We start from the raw sequence: 11,226 nt of genomic DNA, 5'->3' as shown, positions 1-11,226 counted from the left end.
TATTCAGGATAGAGTCAGTTGCATCCTATTTGAGCCTTGTCACGTTTGAGCTATCTTTACCCAGTGGTTTACTTTTAGTAAGGGTAATCATGGTGAAAATATTTGCAGGCAGCTGTCAGGGTGCAGTACTATATCATGATGAAGTAATCCTATATTTTTCCTTATATATTTTGCAAGTGTAACTCGTCTCTCTAACGTGATGAAGGAAAAGATAGATTTGATTATGGGGGAATCACTAAAAGGATCCATGTGTCTTTTTCGTGTTTTTTCCTTCTTTTTTTTCCTTTCTTTTTTTACTTTTATTTAAAAGATACTTCATCTTTGGGGCATCAACATGTTAAGTGGGAACCAGGACTAACCACAATGTTTGATGACTTAAGAGGATGTTTACAGATCATCTTCCAATCTAAACTAATTATTTCTGACTACACAAATCTTTGATTCAGCTTTTTTTCTTTTCCTCTTTACATTCCTACACAAAAGCCTGGGTTCCTTTGTAATGGTATAGACCTGCCTGTATCCTTTACTTACACACGACCTTGAAGAGAAACTCTATTCACCAAAGTTCAGTAAGATCAGAGCAGACCAGGACCAGACCTTAAGGCAGCTGCCCTTGTAGCAAAAATGACTAAGGAAAAGGAAATGTCATGCCTAAGGATTTTTTTTCTTTAAATCTGGGAATTTTCTGTATTTTCTTTCTGTGTTTTCTATATGTGAGTAATCGTTGTGTATTTATCACCACTACCTCTGACAACTGATGATTTTGCTCCAGATTTCAGATAGCAAAATCAGACCACAAACGTTATCTCTGGGAATGGTTCTTCTTTGCCACTTTTCACTTCATTAAATCCACAACCAACGGCCTCACATGACATATGTTCAGAGATAGTTGTTGTAAATTTTAAATATTGTGATGCAACCTTGATAACAATGTTACATGGTATGAGCTTTCACCATTTACCAGAATCTGTCTGTAGTTTTATACAGGTGTTGTTCAAGACTGTGGTGTATGTGCTGTGCACACTTAAATGTATAATAAATGATAAACGTTTACAATGCATGACACCCTGATATTGACTTTTAACTCTTTATAATGGAATGCATCCAGCAAGGAAAGGAAGAAAAAAATGCTATTTCACTTTCCCAAAGCCTGGGAAGCCTTTGCCAGCTACTCCAGGACTGACAGCCTGGATTTCTTACTCAGCTAAAGTTCCCCCTGCCAAAGCTGGAAGTTGTCCAGGAAAGCCCAGCTCCAAGCTCAGTAACAGATATGCACTCTTGCATCTGCCACATGCTGCTGCTCTCACTTGTGTTATTTCCCTGGTTATTAACAATGGCAGCATCCAAAATTAGTGGTCAGGGACACAAACCAGCTGCAAGGATTTTGTTGCTCATTGTTAACGTTACAAACAAACCTGATTGCCTGGTTTTGGCTCCACTGAGTGCTGGTTGCTCTCTCTGTGAAGTGTGACAGCAACAATGCAAGAAGATAGGATCTTTATAAAATTAGTGTTCACACTCAATACAAATGTACAGAAATCTGAAGTGCTTCATGACAGCATATGGTAAGATTAGGAAACATTTATTCACCGGAAGAGTGGTCAAAGCTTCCAAGGGAAGTGGTGGAGTCACTGTCCCTGAAAGTGTCCAAAAAATTAGTAGATGTGGCACTTTGTGATATGGTTTAGGGGACGTGGCGTTGTCTGGTTGAAGGCTGGACCTGATGATCTTGAAGGCCTTTTTCAACCCTTATGACTGTGATTCTTTGGCACAACTTTTATTTGTAAATACTCACACAGGTGCACTTGCACACACATGTACACGTCATGTCCAATTCCCATGCCTTCAGTTTTACCCCTTCCCTCTGACTAGGAAGGGTTTCATAATGGGAGAGACAAAGATTCAGGTTTGATTTTCCACTCCCTGACAGCAAAGAGAATTTGTCCAACTCAGTAAGGACCTTACAAAACAGAAATCCAGACCCCATCATACAGACTTCTCCATTTTCTACTGAGTGATGCTCTTTTTTCTGTTCCTGGCAAGGGGAAGGCAATGGATGAGCTGGGAATGTCCAGTGCCCTCGCTATGAACAAGGGCAATTTCTCTCTAAAGTTGTACAGGCTCTATAAATACGTGGCACAGGTGGAGTTTTTATAACTGCACAAGTATAGCTGCAGCGTATTTAATGCTGCTATGAATAGAGCCAGAATAAATAGGCAGGCAGACGTAAGAATTTCTCATAATTATCTTTTTTGTTTACAATGTTCTAAAAAGAACAAACACAAATTTATCACTGCCAGGACTGCCAAAATTATAACAAAAAGTTGTCGCCGGGGCTAAAAAAATTTTTGCAGCCTTAGGGATGAAATTTTAATCAATTACAATTTTAAGACTGGAGATAAATCCTAAGGCTTGGCTGTTAGGAAGGTAAGATTTTAGGGCAGTAGCTTTGCAGGTTCATAGGACCTGGAGTACTGGTGCTGCACATGTGTCCTACCCACAGGAAAATATAAGGGCCACCACAGATGGAGAAGCTTGAGATGTCATAGAGGACTCTGGAGAAACTTTCCTCCTCTGGCATCACCCATTTTTTGCTTCATTGCTAAGCCAGCTTTCATAGAATCATAGAACCATCACAGAATCACAGAATCACTGAATCATCGAGTCATAGAATGGTTTGGCTTGGAAAGGGTCTTAAAATCCACCTCGTTCCAAACCCTCTGCCATGGGCAGGGGCGCCTTCCACTAGACCAGGCTGCTCAAAGCCACATCCAACCTGAACTTGAACACTTCCAGGGATGAGTTTTCCTCACACTAGCCTTCTAGGCTGTAAAATCAATGCATTAAAGGTAAAAATCAATTTTAACTCTCTGAAAGAAGGCACTGATATGTCACAGGTTGCAGTGTTTCTGAGGCTGCTGAAAGCATTGCCATGGCCAAGGTTCCTGCCACCCACTGAACATTTATCTGCATGGAACAACCAAAATCCTTTCCTGAGGATGGGTTCTGCCAGCCAGGCAGATTTCCCTCCACCCAGGGATGATCCAGCCTGTGGGATAACCTAAAGCAGAACTGTGCCAGCCTGGGCCGGCACCATGCCCTTGTTCGCCAGGGGAAGGACAGAGACTCCAAGCCCCATTCCTCGTTTGCAACCTTGCCTGTTTTAAACAGCCCGTGCTGAGCTTTTTGTGACTCAGCCGTGACATCTCCCAAATTGTCTGTATCTGATCTGCGCTAGTAAAAATCAGCATGACAAAACACTGCCTTGTATATAAATAGCCACAGGTTTTTCAGAGCAGTCACCGAGGTTATGGTGCCAGAGCGAGTTGTTCACACTTTACCACTTGGTTTCCACCGCAGCCTGTGAACTGACCATGCAAGTGGCCAATTAAAGGCACTCTGCTAAGGGCTGAGGAGGCTTTTAATAATGATTAGTGAGCACTGCATCGAGAGAGTTGAAAAGAATTCCCTGAAACGCTGTAGTTCCCTTTATATGAAACAAAGTACTGTTGCTTGCCAAGCACAGATGAGAACAGATTTTTAGTGTGGAAAAGCCAGTGTGAAGTTAAAAAAAAAATCAAAACAACCCCACCAAAACAAAACCACCCCAGTTGTCCTTCTACTAAAGAATCTAAAAATGGATGGCACAGTGCAAAATCGTAATGCCAAGCTGCTATCAGGAAATACAACATGCAAAAGAGGGACACAGCACAATTTCTGTTTCCTGCGTATGCCATGATTTCCAGACTTCAAACAATAAATATTTCCCTGAACCGTTTGGTTTAAAAATTTGATTACTTAAAAATATCATCCAAGAAGTGTCTACCACAGGTCACTTCAGGCAAACAACTACTTAATGCAAAACAATGTCATTTTTACATCATAATTTTCATCATAAGTTCCAAGGCCAGGTTGGAAGGGGCTTGGAGCAACCTGGGATAGTGGAAGGTGTTCTTGCCCATGAGATGGTGCTGGACTGGGTGGTGTTTAGGAGCACAGAATCATGGAATGCTTTGGGTTGGAGGGGAGTTTAAAGCCTATCTCATTCCATCCCCTGCCATGCTTCCAGGGATGGGGCAGCCACAGCTTCTCTGGGCAACCTGTGCCAGGGTCTCACCGCCCTCACAGGGAAGAATTTCTTCCCAATATCCCATCTAACCCTGCCCTCTTTCCATTTAAAGCCATTCCTCCTTGTCACGCCACCTCGTCCCCTTGTCCAACGTGCCTCTCCATCTCTTCCAAAGCCCCTTTAGGTACCAGAAGGGGCTCTAAGGTCTCCCTGGAGCCTTCTCTTCTCCAAGGGGAGCAACAGCAACGTCCAGCCCTTTCTTCCTGAATGCTCAACCAGACTCCATGAAGTGTGACGAAGACAGTGAGCACCCAACTCAGCTGCGGCTGTGTGGTGGGTACAAATGACTGATAATGACAAGCACTACGAAAAATCATGCCAGGAAGGTTTGAACATGGGCAGTTTACATTAATTCAACTTTTTGACACTAATATCCCTGTGCTTTTAGCACCTCGTTTCCAAGCTGTCTTAGTCTTCAAAATATGTTCATTAATACATCAAAATTTGTGAGACATGAAGATTCTGGGTTTGCAAGAACATGATGTCAGTCAGCTTGGGCTGAACAAAACGAAATGAGGAATGGGTGCTCATTTATTGAACAGCCTCCATACTAGGCACTGAAAGAGGCAGGACTCCTGACAAAATAAGGTGGTGCATGACCAGATTTTAGTGTCAAAGCAGGTTTAATTTAGTTTTTCTTAAATTCTGAGTGCTGAATTGACATCGGGTAACTTCTAGTGTCATTCTGTGAGTGTACATGCAATTGCATTTTATTAATAATCATACAATTTTATTGTGGGTAGGTACAGGAGTACTCATCCTCTATGACTCCCCAGGCTGTGTTGACCTCTGCTATCGTTCATTCACACTGCTCCATATAGGTTAAAGAAAGTGATTTAGTGATGTTTGTACCAATTACCATATTCCAGACTCAAATTGGTTGCTAATCAGGTTACCTCTGAAGTACAAATCAGATCTTTATCAGCTTAAAGGTATTTGGCAAGTGTCAAAACCACTTGGTAAAACTCGGTGGTTTCTGGGGAGCTACTATTTACATACGTTTTCATTATCTCTGCAGCCACATCTGTTTGCTCCCAGTGCCTTCAAGAAAGGTGTTTGTAGTGCTGGCTGGGGCCCATACAGCTGGTGAATGTCACTGAGGGGAAGGGTGCCTGGAAGTAGAAAGGGATGAGAAGCACCACCTGCAGAACAAGCATCCCTTAGAGATGGGAGAGACCGCAACCCTGTGGGGATCTCCTTAAAGGAGATTAGAAGGAATGTCCAGCCATTCACCTCTGAGTGGTGGCTGCTTGGCAAGCTTGAGGGCTCAACCATGAGGAGCATTTTGGAGCTTTTGGTGAACAAACCTTTTATAAACTCTTTCTCTTGGCCAGATGGTAACCAGATCCCTGTTCTGATCCCTGTCTAGGGTGGGGATGGTCCCAGGCTGGCTCGTGGCTGAGCAGCAGAGTGGGATGGATGCCGTTCTCAGGGCTCCTTCATCAGCAAGCCAAGGCTGCTCCAGAGCCTCCCCATGCCCAGTACAAATACTAAAACCCAGCACTGTGATGGCCCTTTCCCTTTCCCTTTCCCTTTCCCTTTCCCTTTCCCTTTCCCTTTCCCTTTCCCTTTCCCTCCTGGCCCCATGGCAGGGCAGCCCCAGCAACCAGGAAAGACTCAGCTCCTCCACCAAGAGTGAATACCACTGCTCTGCCAGGCTGGGACACCTCTCCCCTCTTCCTCCTGGAGGGAGGGAGACCACTGTGCTCCAAACCTTTCCCCTTTCTGGGAATGGGCTTGTAATAGCCCCTTGCTGTTACAATTCTTCCATCCCAAATCCCACTCTGAGGCACCCTGATGCTGCCGTGAGCAGGAGCTCAGCCACGAGGAGGAGTTACACATTAACCCGGGCAGTTAGCTCCCTATCTTCCCTGTGTGTTCTCACTCTGGAGCCAGAGTGTCTTTCTGTCGGTGCCTTTCCTTCAATGAGCTCTGAGATAAGGGCTGATGTCCCCGGGCACAGGCACTGCAGCCCTGGGGTTACTCCAGTGCAACGACCCCAGCTCCCCTGCAGTGTGCTCCAGGAACCTGGGCAAGAGTGACCTGCCAACAGCCAGAACTTTAGCTGCAATTTATACCAGCTTTTTCACAGCTCCTAGGCAAGATTACTTTGCTTTTTACCTTGGTTTTGACCTTCCTCTGCCAGGGCAGGGTGACTGGCACTGCCTTTGCCCAGAAGCCTTGCCTGTGGCCAGCTTCCTCCTCACATTGAGCCCAGAAACATCCCCCATCCAAGCCAACACCCTTCCTTCTTCCACATTCTGTTTTGACACATTTACAAACTCCTCTTTTGATTTTCTACCACCTTTCCTGATGTTTTTCAGTTGCGTTCTCTCTGATCGCCTTCCAGTGCTCTCCCATTTTTTCTACACCTCTAAATCTTTTGTGCAGACATTCTTTTGTGCTGGCCAGGCAAGGTCAGAAGAGCAGTGATGAAAACTCTGCCAACGTGGGAGCGACTCATACCTGCATCCAACCCCATGACTCAGATTTGCTCCTGCAGCTGTTAATATGCATGGACTGCCTGCTATGTTCTTGTCAGGGTGGGTTTGCTTTCACAGAATCACAGACTCATGAGATTATTTGGGTTGGAAGGAACCTTTAGAGGTCATCCAGTCCAATGAGCAGGGACAACTTCAACAAGATCACATTCCTCCAGGCCCTGTCGAACCTGACCTTCAGAGTTCCCGACAATGGGGCATCTACAGCCTCTCTGGGCAATCTGTGCCAGTGGCTCACCACCTTCATTTTAAAGAAGTTGCTCCTCATATTTAGTCCGAATCTACCCTGTTTAAGTTTAAAACTCTTTGTTTCTGCTCTGGTCAGTATCTATATCTGCCCTCAGTTTTCATCTTCTGTGGTAAATTCTCCTTTTCAGTTTAGCACAGAGCTTCTGACTTGCCCATATTTCATTTTGGCCCATGTATCTCCTTCCCCTCAGTCCTTTGCAGTTTCTCTCCCCACGTCTCAGGGCTGCAGAGGTGACCAAGCAAATGTTAAGCCAGCCATAGCCAAGCTCAGTCTGTGAGGAGTTCAACACATCCCTCTGAAGAGCAAGGTGTACCAGTCACGAACCCTGACGGAAGGAGAACTAGAACACCGAGTGTCTGCTTACTAGACAGAAGGGCATAAAAACCAGGTTGTTCATGCTCTCTGATAAGTTATCAGATGTGATTCACTGGGGTTTATCTGTCTTAGCAGTCGCAGCATGGGCATTTCAGCACAGGGTTTTTCAGCATGCTTAGGGTGGTCAAGGAAAAGCACTTAAGTGTTTATAGAGCTATGTAAGTTATAAATATAGCTGCGATAGTCTCATGCCCTGCAGAGGAGGCATGCCCTGATGGAATAATGACAGCAAAGTGTGTTTTCATCAGAAAGATATCTACATAGATGGCCACCTCACGTGGCTTTGTGTTCAATAGGGATTGATAGTGATTGTGTTGGAAAGAATCTGATTATTGCTGAAGTCAGACCTATAAATGGAAACTCAGAAATCACAGAGTAAGATAAACTCCTACTACAAGGTCTTTGACCTTGAGGGTCAGAAATTTAGCATCTCCTGCAAATCTTTAGAAATATGAGTCATGTCCAAGGCAGTGTTTTATTTTAAAATAATTCTTGTTATTTATTTTGTTCATTTAAATATATATATAAACAGAAACACACAATTTAAATTATTGTATTGTATTGTATTGTATTGTAACCATAAAATAACATAGACAAATAATTCATGGAGTTGATGCTTTGGATTAATGATTAGTAAATAGTAAAGAATGTGACTTCATAGAATAAGATGATGTAATGTGATTATTCCTCACCGTGTACTAGACTAGAGCTTATTCAGTAAATGTTATGATTTTGGAATATATCTTAGTCCAAAATATGGATTAAAGGAGTAAACACAAGCACAAAAGTTAATGTGATGAAAGGCTATCAAAATATTCCCTGAGATTATAAATTCAGACATTTCATTTCAGTCTTGGGCTTTTACATTTTTTATTATCAAATAAATACCACAATGGCAATGTTCACATTAGAAATATTAGAAATAAGACTGTAATTATGACACTTCTAAACAAAGTCCTCTTCTGCAACCTGGGTGACTCTAATAAGATAATTATCACACATCATTAGGATTTAATCAGGACCCTGGAAGCCTCAACTTACTCTTAGTCACACTCTTAGGTGCAGCAAAATGAACAACAGGAAAAATATACTTAAATCACATTGCAAATAAAGGCTGAAAATCACTGAATACCCATTCAGGTAGATGTGGTGTAAAAAGGAACTCCTGGTATTCTGTGCTTGCAAGTCAGGTGAGAGTGAATAGCAGCCTTACAGAATGGGAGAAGGCATCTGCTTGGAAGCATTATTAGTTTATTAAATTATTTGTTTAAAGCTCAAGTTTTAAATAAGTTATGCTCTTCTGCTTAATGATGACAGAAAATAAATAAGGCTACCAGTGCAGTCATTGAATGGCCCACACTGAATTAGATTTTATTAGTCACGGAAACATTCTGCTGTAATCACCTTCAGACTCTTACAGATAGGTGAGCAGATGCAGAAATAAAGACCAGATATAGATTTAATAAAAAGCTGTGGGTGCTCATGTGGGTGTCAGAGTTGCAGATTGAAAATCACTACATTCCCTTCTCCTCGTGACATAAATCTGAGGTTTCTTTCCATTAGATTTCTGGAAGATGACGCAGTACAAATTTGCATTTATTCATTGTTTGCACTCTCCAGAAATTAATTAAGAAAAATACAAAAGCAAACATGCATTTGCCTTGCCAATTTGTTCAGATTCTATTCATAGGAGCACCAAACATGCTGTCTCCTTGATTGTGCAGAGCCCCACTCCCTTTGCAGGTTTGCCAGGGACAGTTGGGCACTCACTGCACAGGGTGCTGTGTTAACAGAATTGCCCTTGCATGTGACCATCAATAAAAATAGTTTTTTATGTTGGTGGTGGGAGTGCACTGAAGGATATATTCCTTGATAAAAGGGAAGAGTGAATTAACTGGCAATCATAAAACCATGTTTAAGGCAGATGCAGCACAGGTTGCTTATACAGGATCACAAAAATACAACAGCCACAGCCCTGTGAATGTGTCTGTAGATGTAAACATACATTTAAAAACACCTCTGCTACCTATCAACACCTATTCCTTTTTCACTTGTCATGGGCATCTACGAAATTTCACTGAAGTTCACAATTGTTTTCAAAATGGTGGCAAATCCACTCAATATTTCTGTTAAAGAAAATGTTGAAAAACAGTCAGTGCTAATTAATTTTATATTTGACACAAGCAGTCAAAAAATTGAGCTGTTCTAGAAGTCTGTAAAGGGACACACAGCCTCAGGAGATTTTTGTGTCTTTCCCATAAAATTTCTGTAAATAAAATCCACTTGGAAGTTAGTGGAAATAAAAAGAAAGTCTAATACAGTTTTGTTTTTAGGAAATAGACAGCCACAACAATGTTGTTAATAAGATGATGTGCAACAAAGAATAGTCAGTGGCAAAAACACTCATTTTTTTTTCCTGCTAAGGAGATTACAGGGTTATAATTTGTAAAATAAGCATATTCCTGTTAATTAAATTAAGGGCTTGGACTGCATAAGCAAATATCAATCACTGGAGAGAAAGAGGGAGAGGGATGCTGAGTTTCACACATAATTTGTTTCTGACTACTTAGCAGGGCTATGACAGACATTCGCTAAGTAGAAAGCAAACATTTACTATTTAGCTCTTCTTTGCAGCTACCACCTACAAGCCTCTATTAGCAAAAGCTGCCTCCTTTGGCAGAAAGGATGGTTTGTTGTGAAAATTTCCCTGTGATGGCTTTAAAAGAGCATTTGCTGCTAATTCAAAGATGTGACAGCTAATTAACAAGCATATTCTTATGCTTTTATACTTTTATAAGTTGCAGAACAGTTTATCTTGCAGCCCTGATTCAGGTTTTCTGGAGTGAGTAGGGATCCTTCTACTGCCTTCACTGAAGTCAAGCCCTAAATGAGATGCTGGAAAGGAAATATATCCAGCATGTGCCCCATCCCATGGGCATCCCGCTGCTCATCTTGCTGGGATTACATCCACTTCAGACAAAATGGCTAAACGAGCCCTACACCCCCAAGGGAGGGGTGAGCTCCTTTTGGGATTCATGGCTCCACACCCACTTTCAAACTTGCAGCCTCTGCTGGCTGCACTCAACAAGGGCCCTTGTCTGGGGAGGCATTAATGCCGCTCTGCTAAATGTCAGCTCCAAGTGGCACAGCCCAAACAAAGTGGGAGGAATGCTGTGTCATGGCATGGGCTGCCAGCTGCCAGGGCATGAGAAAACAACAGAGCCACTTCAGCTGAGCTCCTGCAGGAATGTGTTCCTTGGAAGGAAAAGGAAAAGGGGGAGGGAGGATGGGAACTCGGATGGGAACCGCCAGTTTGAAAACCTGTCTACACAAACATATGGCACTTTCCTGTTCTTTATGTTTCAAAAATGAGAAGAGAAAATGTGAGATTCTTTCATTTATGTGTTTGTTAAAAAAAAGAAGTTTTAATGGGTGAGCAATGTAAAAAAAAAAGGTATTAAGGGCCTTATTTAGATGGAGATTTTAGACCACCCAGAGTACCACAGAGACATGAGCTGATGAAGTGCTGTTGTGCATTTTGCCATAAAAATAATGTTTTAATTGACTAAGTGTCCATCCATTGTATTTTCTTTCTATCCATGGGCAAATCCAACTGAGTAATTAACCACAATGCTCTTGACCAAAGGGTAGCAGGGTTGAGATGAGCTCAGATGTGGACTCACTGAACTGATGACTGGGATATGGCACTTACTACTTGACCAGTCTTAGTATCAGAGGAAGGAAAGAGAGCAAATGTGATGCCTGTTTTCAAAAGGGGTCAAGGGAAGACTATTAAAAAAAATAAAAATCAGTAAATAACTAGCACTGGATACCTTGTTTAAAACCCTAATGGAAAAAAAAATTTGTAAGCTTTGTTTCAAAAAGTCCCTGTAACAAATATTGCCCGAGGTTGAAGAATTACTCTGTACATTCCTTTTTGTTATATGTAGCCAACTACAGACAAATTGACA

This window comes from Anomalospiza imberbis, chromosome 6, assembly GCF_031753505.1.
Source record: "Anomalospiza imberbis isolate Cuckoo-Finch-1a 21T00152 chromosome 6, ASM3175350v1, whole genome shotgun sequence".
Lineage (NCBI taxonomy): Eukaryota > Metazoa > Chordata > Aves > Passeriformes > Viduidae > Anomalospiza > Anomalospiza imberbis.
This window is presented reverse-complemented; position numbering follows the sequence as displayed.